This window comes from Notamacropus eugenii, chromosome 7 (genome assembly GCF_028372415.1).
Source record: "Notamacropus eugenii isolate mMacEug1 chromosome 7, mMacEug1.pri_v2, whole genome shotgun sequence".
NCBI classification, from domain to species: domain Eukaryota; kingdom Metazoa; phylum Chordata; class Mammalia; order Diprotodontia; family Macropodidae; genus Notamacropus; species Notamacropus eugenii.
The window spans coordinates 52,288,071-52,307,440 of NC_092878.1; the positions used below are offsets into that span (position 1 = coordinate 52,288,071).

The 19,370-nt window shown below is 35.7% G+C and overlaps 1 pseudogene; it reads right to left on the minus strand.

Annotated features, from left to right (window-relative positions):
• LOC140514667 (sodium/nucleoside cotransporter 1-like) overlaps window positions 1–19,370 on the minus strand; it is a 47,667-nt pseudogene that overhangs the window by 13,700 nt on the left and 14,597 nt on the right.

The following is a 19,370-nucleotide window of genomic DNA, read 5'->3' on the forward strand; positions in this document are numbered from 1 at the left end:
AACATTTGGAAGTCCTCTATTTCATTAAAATTTCATTTTTTCCCTGAAATTTTATACTCAGTTTTGCTGGGTAGATGATTCTTGGTTTTAATCCTATCTCCTTTGACCTCTGGAATATCATATTTTAAGCTCTTCTATCCCTTAGCGTATAAGCTGCTAAATCTTATGTTATCCTGATTGTATTTCCACAATACTTGGATTGTTTCTTTCTGGCTGTTTGTAATATTTTCTCCTTGACCTGGGAACTCTGGAATCTGGCTACAATATTCCTAGGAGTTTTCCTTTTGGAGTCTCTTTCAGGAGGTGATCGGTGAATTCTTTTCATTTCTATTTTACCTTCTGGGTCTAGAATATCAAGGCAGTTTTCTTTGATAATTTCTTGGAAGATGATGTCTAGGCTATTTTTTTGATCATGGCTTTCAGGTAGTCCCATAATTTTAAATTGTCTCTCCTAGATCTATTTTCCAGGTCAGTTGTTTTTCCAATGAGATATTTCACATTATCTTCTATTTTTTCATTCTTTTGGTTTTGTTGTATAATTTCTTGGTTTCTCATAAAGTCATTAGCTTCTATCTATTTCATTCTAAGTTTTAAAGAACTATTTTCTTCAGTGAACTTTTGAACCTCCTTTTCCATTTGGCTAATTCTGCTTTTTAAAGTATTCTTCTCATTGTTTTTTTGGACCTCTTTTGCCATTTGGGTTAGTCTATTTTTAAAGGTGTTATTTTCTTCAGCATTTCTTTGACTTTCCTTTAGCAAGCTATTAACTTGCTTTTCATGCTTTTCTTGCATCACTCTCATTTCACTTCCCAATTTTCCTCCACCTCTCTTACTTGATTTTCAAAAGCCTTTTTGAGCTCTTCTGTGGCCTGAGATAGTAGCATTTTTTTGGTAGGTTTTGTATGTAGAAGTCATACTTTGATGTCTTTCTCTGATGGTATACTTTTTCCTTCTCTGAAAAGATGGAAGAAAACACCTTTTCACCCAGAAAATAACCTTCTACAGTCTTATTTTTTTTCCCTTTTTTGGACATTTTCCCAGCCAGTTGCTTGACTTTTTAGTCCTTTGTCAAGTAGAGGGTATACTACCCTAGGCTTCAAAGGTTTTGTGTGGCTGTTCTCTGAGATATCTCTAGGGACATTTATGTTCTCAGTTCCTCCAAGGTGGCACAATCAAGGGAGAGGAGTTTACTCCTCTCCTGACCTGAGCTCTGGTCTATGAGCAACCACAAGCACTCTATATTGCCCTGGAACTGTGAACAGGGTTCCCTTTCCACAGTCATCACCAGCTCTACCACACCAGTGCTCTTCCTTACCCCAGGACTTCCACTCAGGACTGAGACCCAGATCAGTGACTCAGTTCCCCCCAGAGACTTTAGACTGAGAGCTCCAAAAGTGGATGTTGCTTCCTCAGTGGCTAATGTTGCCCTGGTTAGGGCCAGACTGTGCTCCCTTTTCACCCAGGTGAAAGATCTTTCTTATTGACTTTTGAAGTTGTCTTTGGCATTTGTGGATTGAGAAATCTGGGAATCACAATTGCTACCTGTGATTCCATGCCCTGAAGCCTGATTCCATCCTGTCTGTGCCATGTGGCCCATACTGGGCTGCACTCTGCTCTGAGCCTGCTGCGATAAATCCTTCCTGTTGATCTTCCAGGCTGTCTTGGGCTGGAAATCTGTTTCACTTGGTCATTTTGTGGCTTTTTGATGTTCTAGAATTTGTTTAAAGTCATTTTTTACAGGTATTTTATGGGTTATGGGGGGAAAGCTAGAATAGGTCCATCCTTCTACTCTGTCATCTTGGCTCTGCCCCACAATGAACCTTTTAAAAAATATGGTAAATAGTATCTATCTAAAACTCAGAGTCAGTATTAGGTGTAATAGAGATAAGCTAAAGGCTCTTCCAATAAGATGAGGGGTAAAGAAAGGATACTCAATATCACCACTATTAAATAACACCATGCTAGAAATGCTAGCTATAACAATAGGATGAAAAATAGAGAGAACAGGCACAGATGAAGTAGAAAGAAAATTATTGCTTTTTCATTCTTGCAAATGGTAGGGTGGTCTATGTTTATTTAAGGAGTTAACTAAAACCTAAATGAAACAATATCTTCAGCAAAATACCAGCTTATTAAATAAACCCACATAAATCTTCACCCTTTTTGAATATTACCAACAAAGCTCGCCAAGAAGAGATATAAAATAGAATTCCATTCAAAATAACTGGAAAATGTATAAAAGATTTAGAAGTTCACCTACCAATACACAGAGAAACTACATGAATGTAACCATAAAACACTCTTTACAGAAAGACACATCTAAACAAATGGAAAGATATTAATTGCTGAGCCGAGATGGTGGAGTGAGAGCAAACACCTAAGCTCTAAGACAAACTCCTTCAGACACCTCTAAAAAGAAAATCTGAACAAATTTTAGAGTAGCAAAATACAATAGGATTCAGAGTGTGGCAGATTTCCAATCCAGGACAGCCTGGAAGGTCAATAGGAAGGATCTGTTGCATGGGATTAAAGGAGTGCACAGCACGTAGACTGTAGCAGTGGAGACCCTGCCATAGAAAAGCCAATCAGGAAGCCCTGGGTGGTCTGAAGCAGCAGCAGCACTGTGGATTCTCAAACATATCAGCCCAGGATGGGGGTCCAGTGGAAGTGAGTGAGAGAGAACCACAGAATGCCAGGTAACTGCAGCAGCTGGTTCTGAGACTATCATCCCACAGATTAAATGTCTGTAAGTCACCTACTTGAACTTCCAGGAGCCAAGATGGGAGAGTGATCTGTAAATGTTGTCCCCCTCCCCTTGTTGACCTTGAAAAACCCAGACAATATTTCCCCCGGAAAAATGCTGGAACAGAGGGATCAACTGAAGAGTCTCTTAGCCCATGAGGCTAGGAAAATTGCAAAGGAGGGCCCCTCGTGCTGAGATTGAAGGGGACCAGTGGAGGACCAGAGCTGTCCCAGACAGCCCCACCTTAGTGAACTGGGAGGAGATCCTGAGCCCCAGAGGACTGGAGTCTGTAATTACCAACACCAGGATCCCAGGCATGCCTCAGCACAGTCAAGGGAATCAGGAAGACACTAGTGCATGTGAGGTTCACCAACCACTGAGCGTGCCTATGCTCTAGCTCAGGAGAAGAGACTTCCTGCAGTCAGACCACCCCTCCCCCACACTTAACACAGCTAGCTCCAGGGTAAGTCTGGAGAAACTCAGAAAGACTTCACCTGGCCTCTGCTTTGGCACACCAGCCAACTCAGCACCAGGTAAGCTGCAGCATTTTAGCTTCTAGCTGAAAGAACCAGAAGCCACAATACACAAAGCCTCAAGTTCTAAGCACAAGAACTGTGGGACAGAACTTCCTGTGCCCCAGAACCAGAGATCCACTTTAAAAACCAGGAAAGGGATGATCATCATGAGCAAGAAGCAAATCAGAAAAGAAAAGACCATAGAATCATTCTATAGCAACAAGGACCAAAACACGAATACCAAAGAGGTCAGCAATGAGATTGTACTCCTATCTGAAACTTCAGAAGGGAATATGAACTGATCTTAAGCCTAAAGAGCATTCTTGAAGAGCTCAAGACGGATTTTAAAAGCCAAATTAGGGAAGTAGAAGAAAAACTGGTCAATGATTTTAAAAATATGAAAAAAGAATTCACAGAAAACAGCTCCTTAAAAAGGAAAATTGGACAAATGGAAAAGGAAGTACAAAACCTAACTAGAGAAAATAACTCCTTAAATGGAACAACTGGGCAAATGGAAAAGGATATGCAAATGTTAACTGAAGAAAACAATTTATTAAAAATTAGAATTGGGTAAGTAGAAATTAATGACTCTATGAGACATCAAGAATCAGTCCACAGAATCTAAAGAATGAAAAAAATAGAAGAAAATATAAACTACCTCATTGGAAAAACAACTGACCTGGAAAATAGATCTAGGAGAGAAAAATCTAAGAATCATTGTTCTACCAGAAATCCGTGGTGAAAAGAAAGAGTCTGGACAGTATCTCCCAAGAAATCATCAAGGAAAACTTCATAGAGGTCCTAGATCCAGAGGGCAAAATAGTCATTGAAAGAATCCATCATTCACCCCCTGAAGGTGCTCCCAAACTGAAAACACCAAGGAGTATCATTGCCAAATTCCAGAACTATCAAGTGAAGGAGAAAATACTGCAGGCAGCCAGAAAGAAACCATTCAAATATTGAGGAGCTACAGTCAGGATCACACAGGACCTTGCAGCTTCTACATTAAAAGATCAGAGGAATTGGAATATGATATTCCATAAGGCAAAGGAGCTGGGACTACAATCAAGGATCAATTACCCAGAAAAATTGAACATAATATTTCAGGCAAGGAGAGAGACATTCAGTGAAATAAGGGATTTCCAGACCTTTCTGATGAAAAGGCCAGAGCTCAATAGAAAATTTGATCTTCAAACACAAATCTCAAGAGAGGCATAAAAAGGCAAACAGGGGGAAAAACTTGCCATTCAAATTTGGCAAACTGTCTACATCCTGATAAGGGAAGATAATACTTGTTAATCTTGAGAACTGCATATTTATTATTATATTTAAAAGGGATATACATAGATAGAGGGAGTGGGTATAAATTAAATGATGTGATGATAAAGATGTAATTTAAGGATATGAAGGGATTGTAACAGGAGATGTGAAAAGGAGGAGACAGAAAAAGGTAAATTACATCACAGGAAGAGGCACAAAAACATATAATAGTAGAGAGAAAGAGGGGAGGGAGATGAGCATCATTTGAGATTTACTCTCATCTGATTTGGTTCAAGGAGGGAACAATAAACTCAGTTAAGTAGAGAAATCTAACTAACTCTATAGGCAGTAGGAGAGGAAAGGGAAAAGAAAAGGGAGGGGAGGCTAAAAGGGAGGGAAGAAGTAGTAAGGTAAAAGGGGAGTAAAAGGGAGCAGGGCTGAAAGAAGGGAGGCAAGACTAAAGGAAGCAGTGGTCAAAAATTAAAACTCTATTGTGGAGGGGAAGGGAGAAGGCAGAACTAAGCATAAAGGGGGAAAGAGGATGGAGGGAAAGACACAGATAGTAATCATAACTGTGAATGTGAATGGGATGACCTCTCTCATAAAATGGAGGAGGAAAGTAGAATACATTAGAAAGCATAATCCAACAATATGTTGTTTACAAGAATACACACAAGGTAAAGGTAAAAGGTTGGAGCAGAATGTATTATATTTCAGCTGATATAAAAAAAGAAGAGGTAGCAATCCTAACCTCAGAAAAAGCAAAAGCAGAAATAGATCTAATCAAAAAAGATAAGGAAGGAAACTATATCCTGCAAGGCACCATAGATAACAAAGCAATATCATTACTAAACATATATGCTCCAAGTGGTATAGCATCCCAATTCTTAGAGGAGAAGTTAAGGGAGTTACAGGAAGAAATAGATAACAAAACTATACTAGTGGGGGACCTCAGCTTCCCCTTCTCTGAACTTGATAAATCCAACCTCAAAATAAACAAGAGAGAAGTTAAGAAAGTGACTAAAACTCTGGATAAGGTACAGATGATAGATCTCTGGAGAAAATTGAATGGAAATAGATAGGAATATACCTTTCTCAGTGGTATATGGCACATAAACAAAAATTGACCATGTACCAGGGCATAAAAAGCTCACAATCCAGTGAAGAATGGTAGAGATAGAGATAGAGATGCATCCTTCTCAGATCATAATGCAATAAAAATTATATGTAATAAATGACCATGGAAAGATAAACCAAAAATTAAGTGGAAATTAAATCATCTAATCCTAAAAGAATGAGTAGGTTAAACAACAAATTAAGAAAAAAATCAACAACTTCATTTAATAGAATGACAATAATGAGACAACCTACCAAAATTTATGAGATAAAGCAAAAACAGTTCTTAGGAGAAGTTTTATATCATTGAATACCTTAATGAATAGAATAGAGAAAGAAGAGATCAATGAATTGGGCATGCAACTGAAAAAGCCAGAAAAAGAACAAATTGAAAACTCCCAAGTAAATACCAAATTAGAAATACTGAAAACTGAAGGAGAGATTAATAAATTTGAAATCAAGAAAACTATTGAAATAATAAATTAAACTAAAAGTTGGTTTTATAATAAAATTGATAAAACTTTGGTCAATTTGATTTAAAAAAAGAAGAAAGCCAAATTACCAATATTGAAAATGAAAAAGGTGAATTCACCTCCAATGAGGAAGAAATTAAAACAGTAATTAGAAATTACTTTGCCCAAGTGTATGCCCATAAATTTGACAATCTAAACGAGATAGGTGAACATTTTAAAAAATATAAATTGTCCAGATTAACAGAAGAGGAAGTTTAATATTTAAATAACCCCATTTCAGAAAAAGAAATTGAACAAATCATCAATGAGCTCCCTAGGAAAAAAATCTCCAGGGCCAGATGGATTTACAAGTGAATTCTATCAAACATTTAAAGAACAGTTAATTCCAATACTATATAGACTATTTGGGAAAATTGGTGGAGTCCTCCCAAATTCTTTTTATGATACAAATATGGTTCTGATACCTAAAGCAGGAAGAGCCAAAACAGAGAAAGAAAATTATAGACCAATTTCTCTAATGAATATAGATGGAAATATTTTAAATAATATATTAGCAAAAAGAATACAGCAGCTTATCACAAGAATAATACATTATGATCAGGCAGGATTTATACTAGGAATGCAGGACTGGTTCAATATTAGGAAAACTATCAGCATTATTGATCATATCAACAAAAAAACTAATAGAAACCATAAGATTATCCCAATAGATGCAGAAAAAACTTTTGACAAAATTAGAATTAGAATAGGCAAAGAAGAAACTGAGTTATTGCTCTTTGAAGATGATACGATGATATATTTAGAGAATCCCAGAGAATCAAGTAAAAAACTACTTGAAATAATAAACAACTTTGGAAAAGTTGCAGGTTGCAAAATAAACCCAGATAAATCATCTGCATTTCTAAATATTACAAAGCCCAACAGCAAGAGACAGAAAGGGAAATCCCACTTAAAGCTATGGTAGACACTATAAAATATCTGGGAGTCTACCTACCAAAACAAACTAAAGGACTATACGAACATAATTAGAAAACACTTTTTGCACAAATCAAGTCAGATCTAAGTAAGTGGAAAAACATCAGTTGCTCATGGGTAGGCTGAGCTAATATAATAAAAATGATAAGTCTAGCTAAATTAATTTACTTATTCAGTACTATACCAATCAAACTATCAGATAATTATTTTCTAAAGTTAGAAAAAATAATATCAAAATTCATCTGGAAGAACAAAAGGTACAGAAAATTAAGGGAACTAATGAAAAGAAATGCTAGGGAAGGTAGCCTAGCCCTATCAGATCTCAAATTGTATTATAAAGCAGCAATCATCAAAACCACTTGGTACTGGCTAAGGAATAGAGGGGTAGACCAGTGGAATAGGTTAGGTACTTGACACAGTCAGTAGTCAATGAATATAGCAATCTACTGTTTGATAAACCCAAGGACCCTAGCTTCTGGGATAAGAACTCCCTGTTTGACAAAAATTGCTGGGAAAACTGGATAACAGTGTGGCAGAACCTGGACATAGACCAATGCCTGACACCATACACAAGAATAAAATCCAAATGGATAAATGATCTACGTATTAAGACTTATACTATAAACAAATTTGGCAGATTTATGGGGAATGGAGAAATTTCTGACCAAACAAGAGATATAGAATATTATGAAGTGCAAAATGAATATTGTTAATTACATCAAATGGAAAAGTTTTTGCATAAACAAACCCAATGCATCCAAGATCAGAAGGGAAGCAGAAAACTGGAAAAGAATTTTTGCAATTAGTGTCTGTGATGAAGGCCTCATTTCTAAAATATATAGAGAACTGTGTCAAATTTATAAGAATACAGGTCATTCCTCAATTGATAAATGGTCAAAAGATATGAACAGGCAGTTTTCAGAGGAAGAAATAAAAACTATCTATAGTCATATGAAAAAATGCTCTAAATCACTATTGATTAGAGAGATGCAAATCAAAACAAGTCTGACGTGCCACAACACACCTATCATATTGGCAAACATGACAAAATAGGAAAATGATAAATGCTGGAGAAGTTATGGGAGAGTTGGACCAGTAATTCACTGCTGGAGCTGTGAGCTGATCCAACCATTCTGGAGAGCAATTTGGAACTATGCCCAAAGGGCTACAAAAATGTGCATAGCCTTTGATTCAGCAATATCACTTCTAGGACTGTATTCCAAAGAGATCATAAAAATGAGAAAGGGTCCCACAAGTACAAAAATACTTATAGCAGCTCTCTTTGTGATGGCCAAGAATTGGAAATTGAGGGGATGCCCATCAATTGGGGAATGGCTGAACAAGTTGTTGTATATGAAGATAATGGAATTCTATTGTCCTATAAGAAATGATGACCAGGAAGACTTCAGGGAGGCCTGGAAGGACTTATGTGAACTGATGCTGAGTGAAAGGAGCGGAACCAGGAGAACTTTGTATATAGCAACAACCACAGTGTGTAAGAAATTTTTCTCATAGACTTAGCCCTTCACAGCAATATTGGCAAGGACCTAGAAAATTCCCAATGGACTCTTGAGGCAAAATGCTTTCCACATGTAGAGAAAGAACTATGGAATTGGACCACAGAATGAAGCAGACCATTTTCTCTTGTGTTAGGTTTTCTTTTGTTTCATTTTATGGTTTCTCCTATTCGTTTAATTCTATGCAACATGATTAAGATAAAAATGTCTTTAATAAGAATATATGTGTAGAACCTATATAAGATTGGATGCTGTCTCAGGGAGGGAGGGAGGGAAGAGGGTGGGAGATGGAAAAAAATCTAAGATACATGGAAGTAATTGTAGAAAACTGAAAACAAATTAATTAATTAAAATATATGTATTAACTGCTCATGATTGGCCCATACCGGTAATTCATATAACTTATTCATTTCTACACCAATTCAACTACCAAAGCATTACTTTACAATGCTAGAAAAATTAATAACATCTGATTAAATAAAAGGTCAAAATTCTCAAGAAAAATGATGAAAAACTGTGAAAAAAGGTAGCCTTGCAGAATCAGATCTCAAACTATACTACAAAGCAGTAATCATCAAACCTATTTGGTACGAGTTAAAAATAGAAAAATTAATTATTAAAGTACAGTATTAAGTGTATAATATATAGAAGGAAACAAACATAGGAATATAATATATAATAAATCTCTAAACCACAACTACTGGGTTAAGGACTCACTATTATTCCATAAAAATTTCTGGGAAACTGGATAGCATGTTGTCAGAAATTAGGTAGACACCAATATCTTGCACCAAATATCAAGATAAGTTCCAAATAGATACAAGTTCTAGATACAAATGTTCACATCATAAATAACTTTGAGAAACAAGGAAGAAAATACCTTTTGGAATCACAGATATGAAAGAAATTTCATGATAAGACAAAGAAAACCAAAGAAGATAAGATGGACAATTCTGATTACATGAAATTTAAAAATTTTTGTACAGACAAAATAAAAGTAGTTGTAATTAGAAGAGAAAACAGTTAGTGTTAAAAAATCTTTGCAACAAGTTTTTCTGACAAAGCAATAATATCCAAAGATTATAAGGAACTAATTTGGTTATTTAAGAATGAAAGCAGTTCCCCAATAGATAAGAATGGTCAAGGATACAAAAAGTTTTCAAAGGAAAAAATCCAAGCCATTAATATCCATATGGAAAAAATGCTTCTCATTATAGAGAAATTCAACTTAAAATAATTCTGAAGTTCTGTCTCACAACCATCAGATTGGCAAAGATGACAAAAAAAAAAAGAAAAAGAAGATTACAATTGTTTGAGCTGCTGTGGGAAGAGAAGCAAATACTTTGAACTGGTTCAGTCATTATGGAAAGCAATTTGAAACTGTGACCCAAAAGTCATCAAACTATGAATATACTTTGACCCAGTACTACCATTACTAAACCTAAACCACAAAGAGATTAAAGTGCAAAAAGATGCATATCTCTAGAAATATTCATAGAAGATCTTTTTGTTGAGGCAAAGAACTGGAAAGGGTTAAACAAAAGGTATGTAAATGTCATATAATGTAATATTATTGCAGTGTAAAAAATATGGAAAGAAAGAGTTTCAGGGAAACCTGGGAAGACTTTTACAAAAAGAAAAGTATGTAGAACTAAATCAATTTCTGTAAAATTTGGATTCAGTCGAAAAGTTATACTTAAGGATCTAAAAGGCCACATGTGACCTCAAGGTCTCAGGTTCCCCATCCCTAGATTAGAATCTAGTCACAGATTATGGCCTTGTGATCTTTGAAAGGTCAAAAGAACCATGAAGAGGCCTAGCAAGTGTAGTTTATAGCAGTTCTTCTGCCAATGATGGCAGCTGAATCCAGTGAGGACACAGCCCCGGGAAATGACCAGCTTAACACATTACAGAAATCAATCAACATGATGTCCAAGACACCATGTTTTATAAACCAGGAAGTGGTTTATAAAACCACTCATCTGAACTTGATGCAGACTCTATGAAGGGAGAAAAGAACTTCTGGGCCAGGAAGTACTCCTTGGTCACACATGTTGCCTACATGTATGTTTTAGTAATTTTGTGCTTCCCATTTGAGCCCACTCTCCCCAGGGACCTTGTATATGTGTAGAAGAAAAAGTGCACCCTGTGTAGAGGAAGACTGTTTCATATCAAGCACTTTTATTTTGAGTCCATTTTCCCTAGGACCAAGCTGGTGCAGAAGGGAGAAAGGCATCTTCCAGTTTAGGAGAATGTGTTTTGTACTTGGGACCTTGCTCTGCTTTTTTAAACAAATATCCCTTTGCTTTGTAAAACATAATTGATGTGAATTGACTGAAAGTTATGAAAGAGATATTTGAGACCATACAGGATGGAGATTCATGAATGAACCACCAAGATTCTAGGAGTTACCTCTTGACCCTTGAGAAATAGTCAGTTACCATCTGGGGACAATACCAGCTAGTGGAAATGGGAGTTGAGAGTTCCAGAAGAAGCACTACATGTAATTTTTTTTTTCTTTTTAGAGCAAGCTGTACACAAAAGAGATTCAAGTTTTCATATGTGTTTCACTCTTTCTGTTCTATTTTACATATGGAAATTTTTTTCTTGTTCAATAAATTCAGAATTTAAAATTAAAATAAAAAAATATATAATCTTGAGGGCAGAGACTTGTTTATATTTTGTATTTCCAACTCTTAGAACAGTGCCTAGAACATAGTAAGTACATAATAAATGTGGGGTTTTTTTTTTTCATTTAAAACAGAAAAAGAAAGAAAAAGGTTAAAGTTCTATAAGGTACTCTGAAGCTTTCATGATACTTCTAGGATGTTATCTTCACCCTAAACTGTGATATCTATATGAAACCTCTCTATATTATTATGATTTTTAAAAACACAATAAAAGACATTAAAGCACCTAGTGATGTCACAAAATATGATACTGACTACAGACTAATAAATGAGAAGTAACTGGTTACAAAGGTAGTACCAATTTCATAATCCACTGTCTATGTGTAACCAGGTCATTGACTGATTACAGCAAATGTCAGAGTAAATACCAAATCAGAAAGGATAGAGATTCGAAGAGGTTGGTATAAATTTAGCAACTCTAGCCCAACCTGTTTAAATAAACTATCAATTACAAAAAGTGGGAAGTGGATAAAGGTAACAACTTTATCAACATTTCTTGGAAAAATTTAACCAATGCAGAACAATCATCAGTTCAGAGAGGCCAAAAGCCTCAGAAATTGACTCAGCTTGCAGAAATGTGATCTTACCCAAGGTAGATAGATGGCAGCCAAAGGCAATATCAATATAAACTCATTTGCAAAACACTAAGAAGGAAGACAGAAGGAAGAAATATCTTCTCACAAACAATAAAAAGCAGCAGAGGAGAAAATGAGACTGTAGAAAGCTTAGGACAAGAAAACCAGAAAATCTTTAGAGCTCTTGTATATAAGGTTTAAAGTCCTTGACCCGCTGACAGCCAGGACCACCAGAGCCCTCATGTCAGCCCAAAACCTCCTGGTGAAACCAGGAGTTAAGTAAATATTCTACGTGAAGTGTGTTTCCTGGGTATGCCTCAGTCCCTGCCAATTTGGAGCAAGACTAAGGAATCAATTGAGTTTAGTACAGTCCTAGGGATCTAACGATCAGGTATAAATCACTGAACATGCCCATCCTAATCTCCACACTGGTTCCTATCCTATTGTTAAGAAATGCCTGACTCTTTCCCTAGTCACAGTGATTCAGAACTGCTACCTCTCTTTACCCTATCAAACTCTATTGTACCCCTACTCTGGCCCTCTCTTGCTTTGCCCTCCCATTCTATTTGTGCTTTCTGAATCCGCTGCTCTATTATTATTAACAAATTCTCTCTTTCATCCTAAATCTCTTCATCTTGTTCTTTCCATATGACAACACTCGGAGAAACTTAGGTTTCTCTGGAAGACCCCTCAAACCTGACTGCTTGGAGGATTATATATTTCAGACAAATTGGGTAAAGAGGAGGAAAAGGGAGTTAGCATATTCCTTACTCCCTATTAACACTTCCAGCACCTTCCTCTATTGTCATCACTCTGAAACTTTTCTTCCTTTGAGATTCACTCCATTTTTTATTTTACCCAGTCCAAATCCTAGTTCCTGTAATCTAGTTGCCCCTTTGTCATCCCTCCTCTTTTCTCAAGGACTTCGGTATTCAGTTACAGTCTTACTCTACACTCCAACCCCTTTCCTCATACTTGAGAACTTCAATATTTACAATGATGTCTTCTCAAATTCTTGGACCTCTTAATTCATCAACTTCCTGTGCAAAAGGACTTAATCATTTAGTGGAAACAGTGAAAATTTTATGGACTAAATAGAATTTTGACCATTCAACTTTTGAAAACTATTTGCAGTCCATATAAAGATTTAATAGATACTTAAATTAGAATTTTCTACCCCACAAATGAGCAGATCTGAAAAGTAAAGACCTCTTGCATGAGCCTGTCTCCAAAGCTTGAACCAACTTTGGTATAATTCAGGAAAACCTGGAAGTAAGGACATGTTAAACACAATCTTTTCAGTTTTCTAGACAATATCCCTATAACCTAGAATTGTTTTACCTTGTAATATCATAAGCCTTCATTTAGTGGGTTCTATCATTATTCTACAAAGACAGGTAAACTAGATGTTGAATTCTATGTTTGGAAAATTGTAGGTAAATCCCCAAGCCAAGCAACTGAACAGCATAAAGAAAATATTTTTTTAAAAAGTAATATTAGCCAACTATCACCACCCAAATCAAGGTGCCATTCTCTGGGGAAACATCTTTTCCCTTTCCATTCTCATGATAAAATATTTCTTAGAAATTTCCTGTTCCTTTGTTTGTAATATTGCAAGAACTCTGGGAATCTTAACAGATAGAGAAGGGTTCCTGGTACCAGATCACAATCAGTATTTGATAATATGGCTGTTTGAATTAAAGGACATTATAACTGAGACCTGGAAATATCAAGACTGGTCAGTTGCTGGTATCTGCAATGCCACCATACAATACTAATGTGGCCCACTCTTGGATCTTGTACATATCTCTGCTTCCAAACCTTCTTTTTCCCCAGAATTCCTCTCTGACATTTGAAAATAGAAGACCAAGTAGGGAAGCTATGGTCCCAGGTTAATAGCCCCTTTTCACACTGTATCTTCTTAGATTATGCCCCTCCATACATGTCCATTATGTACAGTTTAATCCACATAGACTATGAAAGGGAATTATTTCTTTGTACTGAAGCAGCAAAAATAATCTCTTTTTGTGTTGTGTCTCATCTGTCTCTGGTTCTCTCTTCTCCATATGTTCTACTGCTAGATCTCCCCAGTCTCCCCAGACTATACCGTTAAGAGAACTAAATGGACTTTAAAAGAATACTTAGCCATCCAGTCAATTCCCTTATATCTTGACAGAACAAAATCTGAGCTTCCTCCCAAACCTCAGTCCTTAGGGACCCAAAAGTACAGGCTCCTGGCACCTGAATCTGGATACTCAGCCACTGAAATGCAGTAAATCCAGGATTAGCTCTGATGACAAAGACTCCAAGAGAAAACTGGAGTATAAGGCCCCACAGCACTGTCCTAGAGGATACCTGAGATATCAGATACATAACCCTTCAGTGTATTCTAATACATTTTTTTACTCGTCAAGGCTGAGGATTCCCCCACAATTCTTGCATGTAATACTTTTAAGGTCACTGAAAAGCAGTAATTTTTTCAAAAGCAATACGCTGCTGTTATATTCAACTTGGATTCTAACCTGGAATCTACCATGACAAGCAAATTTTGTTATCATGGCACTCAATAGCCACTTACTAGTCTTTTTTGGGGAAAATATTTTCCAACAATTACCTTCCCTGATCTTTTCCTAAATGAATGAAATTCTATTACTGATTATTTCACCAACTTAGTTTAGGATCCTAACACAAAGTTCTAAGAACTAATCTTTGAGAACCTATGAATTGGCTTCTACTAGCCAGAGGGAGTATATTCTCACATTGTTGTGCCCTTTGTGTTCGTAGGTAGCCGCTTGGGCTGGGGTAATTAGTTATGTCTCTCCCAGTTTCCTGAAGTCAGTCTAGGCCTCAGCTAGAAACTTACTGCATGATGATGTTCAGAGCATACAAAAAAGATGTTGATGAACAGATAGAAACCAGTGAAGGAAATCAGTTACTTTGGACTTCATGACGTGTCCAGAATTAGCCACGAAACCAAGCTGATTGGAATGATCGCCCCCATGTAGGGGGAACTTATTATTCACTTATATAACTTGACCCGTAGGTGCCCAAATCAATGAGTGAAAGAAAGGATGGGCTTTAAAATAATTCAATAATCACCCAATCAATCTCCCTGACTGTAGACAAGATTGTCTAGGATCATTGAATCTCCTTGGTGTTACAAGGTGATCCTTCCCTGTGCTTTAGCTAAAATGAATTCTTTGCTCTCCCTTAAACATTAGGCAGTGAGAAGTTCTTGAAGTTTAAAAATATGTTTGAGGCTAATAAAAAATAACTATCATTACCTAACAGAGCATGTTCTCCGAAAACAGTTTAAACTTCAAAATGCAAACTAAAAATTTGCATGCAGTACAGAAAATTATACACAATTTATGTGGTATTTTATTGTTCTAACTTTGGTTTTAGGAAAATATCTAGATAGAATGATGTAGAACACTGATTTTCATTAGCTGATCTTAAAATAATTTTGATGTCAATGGTAGGAACTTTTAATCTATTTTTATTTTTTAAACTTGAAAGATAAAAAAGCCTTTAATATCTCCTTTAACCTTGAAAATGTGGGAGATAGCTAAAATGTTGCAGTGTAGTTTAAAATTCTGATGGTTTCATAGAATTTCAAGAGAGTTTCTACAATTCTATTGCCTCTTTTCGTTAAAGGATAAAAGCACTTCTCAATGTCAATCATTAGGAAGCTTTTAAAAAAATGTCTTCTATTATAGTTTCATACCCTTTTTTGTTACAAAAATAAGGAGGTCTGCTTATGGGCCATCAGTAAATGCTAAAAAAAAAAAAACCATCTATTTTATAATTATAATCTATTATTATAAATTACATGGATGATAACCAAGTATTTTCTAAAAGTGAAAATTTTTGACTTCTATTCCTACCTCTGTCACTGAAATAGTACTCTTGGGAAACACATATTCATTCATATCTTAGTTTCTCCAAATTTTCACATGAACTATCTGTACCTAACCTGTGGTAGGGCATTCCGAGCTCATATTGATCTGATCAGTTACAGTTGGATACACTGAAATTTTACTTTAGCATGGTGATGTCATTTTGGTCCTCTTTGAGAACAAAGGACAACAACCAGTTTCTCCAAATATGGAACCATTATTTGATAATAGGTATCTCTGTGCTTTAATTATCCATCTTCACCAAAAAGATTAGTAAATATGTGAATATATACAAAATGTTTATAATATAGTAAATCTTTACGAAAGCTACCAGCCCCGCTGCCTCTTCACATGATAGAAAAGTTCTTGTAGGAGTCCATTTATCTAAAAGCAGAAAAGTCAATCAAATGAAAGGCATCTGAAATATTCTTTTCTTTCCTTTTTAATGTTTATTTATTTATTTTTAGTTTTCAACATTCATTTCCACAAAATTTTGAGTTCCAAATTTTCTCCCCATCTCTCCCCTCTCCCAACCCCATAACACCTTGCATTCCTATTACCCCTTCCCTCAATATGTCCTCCCTTCTATCACACCCCTTGAAATATTCTTTTCAACCTACTTTTGATATGGAAACATTTGAATAAATTAGAAGAAAATCTGTTTTTTACTAAGTTGTAAGTACTAAGTGGCCAGTTCTATGGGTTAGATTTTAAATGAAGATATGTGGGTGGCATCAAGGTAACCATACATAGGATCATAGGATTCAGAGCTAGAAGGGACTTTAGAGATTATCTAGATCAATCCTCTAATTTTACAAAAGGGGCTGATAAACTGAGGCCCACAGAAGTTACATGAGTTATCCAATATCACAGAGGTAGTAAGAAACAAAGGCAGTATTCCAACTTGGGTCTTTGGGTTAAAAATGCAGTGCTCTGTCCATACTGCTGTCCATCATATAATAAAAATGACATTCATGCTTCAAGAAATGTAATTCTAACTGTACAAATTAAGAGTTATATATTTACTACAAAAGCGATCACATAGGTTAAGGGAAAAAAACTCATTAACTTGATATCAATCAGATTTTTGTTTTCTGTCTTCCTTCTTAGTGTTTTGCAAATGAGTTTATATTGATATTGCCTTTGGCTGCCATCTATCTACCTTGGGTAAGATCACATTTCTGCAAGCTGAGTCAATTTCTGAGGCTTTTGGCCGCTCTGAACTGCTGATTGTTTTGCATTGGTCAAATTTTTCCAAGAAATGTTGATAAAGTTGTTACCTTTATCCACTTCCCACTTTTTGTAATTGATAGTTTATTTAAACAGGTTGGGCTAGAGTTGCTAAATTTATACCAACCTCTTCGAATCTTTATCCTTTCTGATTTGGTATTTACTCTGACATTTGCTGTAATCAGTCAATGACCTGTTACACAGACAGTGGATTATGAAATTGCTACTACCTTTGTAACCAGTTACTTCTCATTTATTAGTCTGTAGTCAGTATCATATTTTGTGACATCACTAGGTGCTTTAATGCCTTTTATTGTGTTTTTAAAAATCATAATAATATAGAGAGGTTTCATATAGATATCACAGTTTAGGGTGAAGATAACATCCTAGAAGTATCATGAAAGCTTCAGAGTACCTTATAGGACTTTAACCTTTTTCTTTCTTTTTCTGTTTTAAATGAAAAAAAAAAACCCACATTTATTATGTACTTACTATGTTCTAGGCACTGTTCTAAGAGTTGGAAATACAAAATATAAGCAAGTCTCTGCCCTCAAGATTATATTTTTTATTTTAATTTTAAATTCTGAATTTATTGAACAAGAAAAAAATTTCCATATGTAAAATAGAACAGAAAGAGCGAAATACATATGAAAACTTGAATCTCTTTTGTGTACAGCTTGCTTTAAAAAGAAAAAAAAATTACATGTAGTGCTTCTTCTGGAACTCTCAACTCCCATTTTCACTAGCTGGTATTGTCCCCAGATGGTAACTAACTGTTTCTCAAGGGTCAAGAGGTAACTCCTAGAATCTTGGTGGTTCACTCATGAATCTCCATCCTGTATGGTCTCAAATATCTCTTTCATAACTTTCAGTCAATTCACATCAATTATGTTTTACAAAGCAAAGGGATATTTGTTTAAAAAAGCAGAGCAAGGTCCCAAGTACAAAACACATTCTCCTAAACTGGAAGATGCCTTTCTCCCTTCTGCACCAGCTTGGTCCTAGGGAAAATGGACTCAAAATAAAAGTGCTTGATATAAAACAGTCTTCCTCTACACAGGGTGCACTTTTTCTTCTACACATATACAAGGTCCCTGGGGAGAGTGGGCTCAAATGGGAAGCACAAAATTACTAAAACATACATGTAGGCAACATGTGTGACCAAGGAGTACATCCTGGCCCAGAAGTCCTTTTCTCCCTTCATAGAGTCTGCATCAAGTACAGATGAGGTGTGGCATGGCTAATTGAGTCACTTCCTGGTTTATAAAACATGGTGTCTTGGACATCATGTTGATTGATTTCTGTAATGTGTTAAGCTGGTCATTTCCCGGGGCTGTGTCCTCACTGGATTCAGCTGCCATCATTGGCAGAAGAACTGCTATAAACTACACTTGCTAGGCCTCTTCATGGTTCTTTTGACCTTTCAAAGATCACAAGGCCATAATCTGTGACTAGATTCTAATCTAGGGATGGGGAACCTGAGACCTTGAGGTCACATGTGGCCTTTTAGATCCTTAAGTATAACTTTTCGACTGAATCCAAATTTTACAGAAATTGATTTAGTTCAACATACCTTTCTTTTTGTAAAAGTCTTCCCAGGTTTCCCTGAAACTCTTTCTTTCCATATTTTTTACACTGCAATAATATTACATTATGTGACATTTACATACCATTTGTTTAATCCTTTCCAGTTCTTTGCCTCAACAAAAAGATCTTCTATGAATATTTCTAGAGATATGCATCTTTTTGCACTTTAATCTCTTTGTGGTTTGGGTTTAGTAATGGTACTACTGGGTCAAAGTATATTCATAGTTTAATGACTTTTGGGTCATAGTTTCAAATTGCTTTCCATGATGACTGAACCAGTTCAAAGTATTTGCTTCTCTTCCCACAGCAGCTCATACAATTGTAATTTTCTTTTTCTTTTTTTTTTGTCATCTTTGCCAATCTGATGGTTGTGAGACAGAACTTCAGAATTATTTTAAGCTGAATTTCTCTATAATGAGAAGCATTTTTTCCATATGGATATTAATGGCTTGGATTTTTTCCTTTGAAAACTTTTTGTATCCTTGACCATTCTTATCTATTGGGGAACTGCTTTCATTCTTAAATAACCAAATTAGTTCCTTATAATCTTTGGATATCATTGCTTTGTCAGAAAAACTTGTTGCAAAGATTTTTTAACACTAACTGTTTTCTCTTCTAATTACAACTACCTTTATTTTGTCTGTACAAAAATTTTTAAATTTCATGTAATCAGAATTGTCCATCTTATCTTCTTTGGTTTTCTTTGTCTTATCATGAAATTTCTTTCATATCTGTGATTCCAAAAGGTATTTTCTTCCTTGTTTCTCAAAGTTATTTATGATGTGAACAT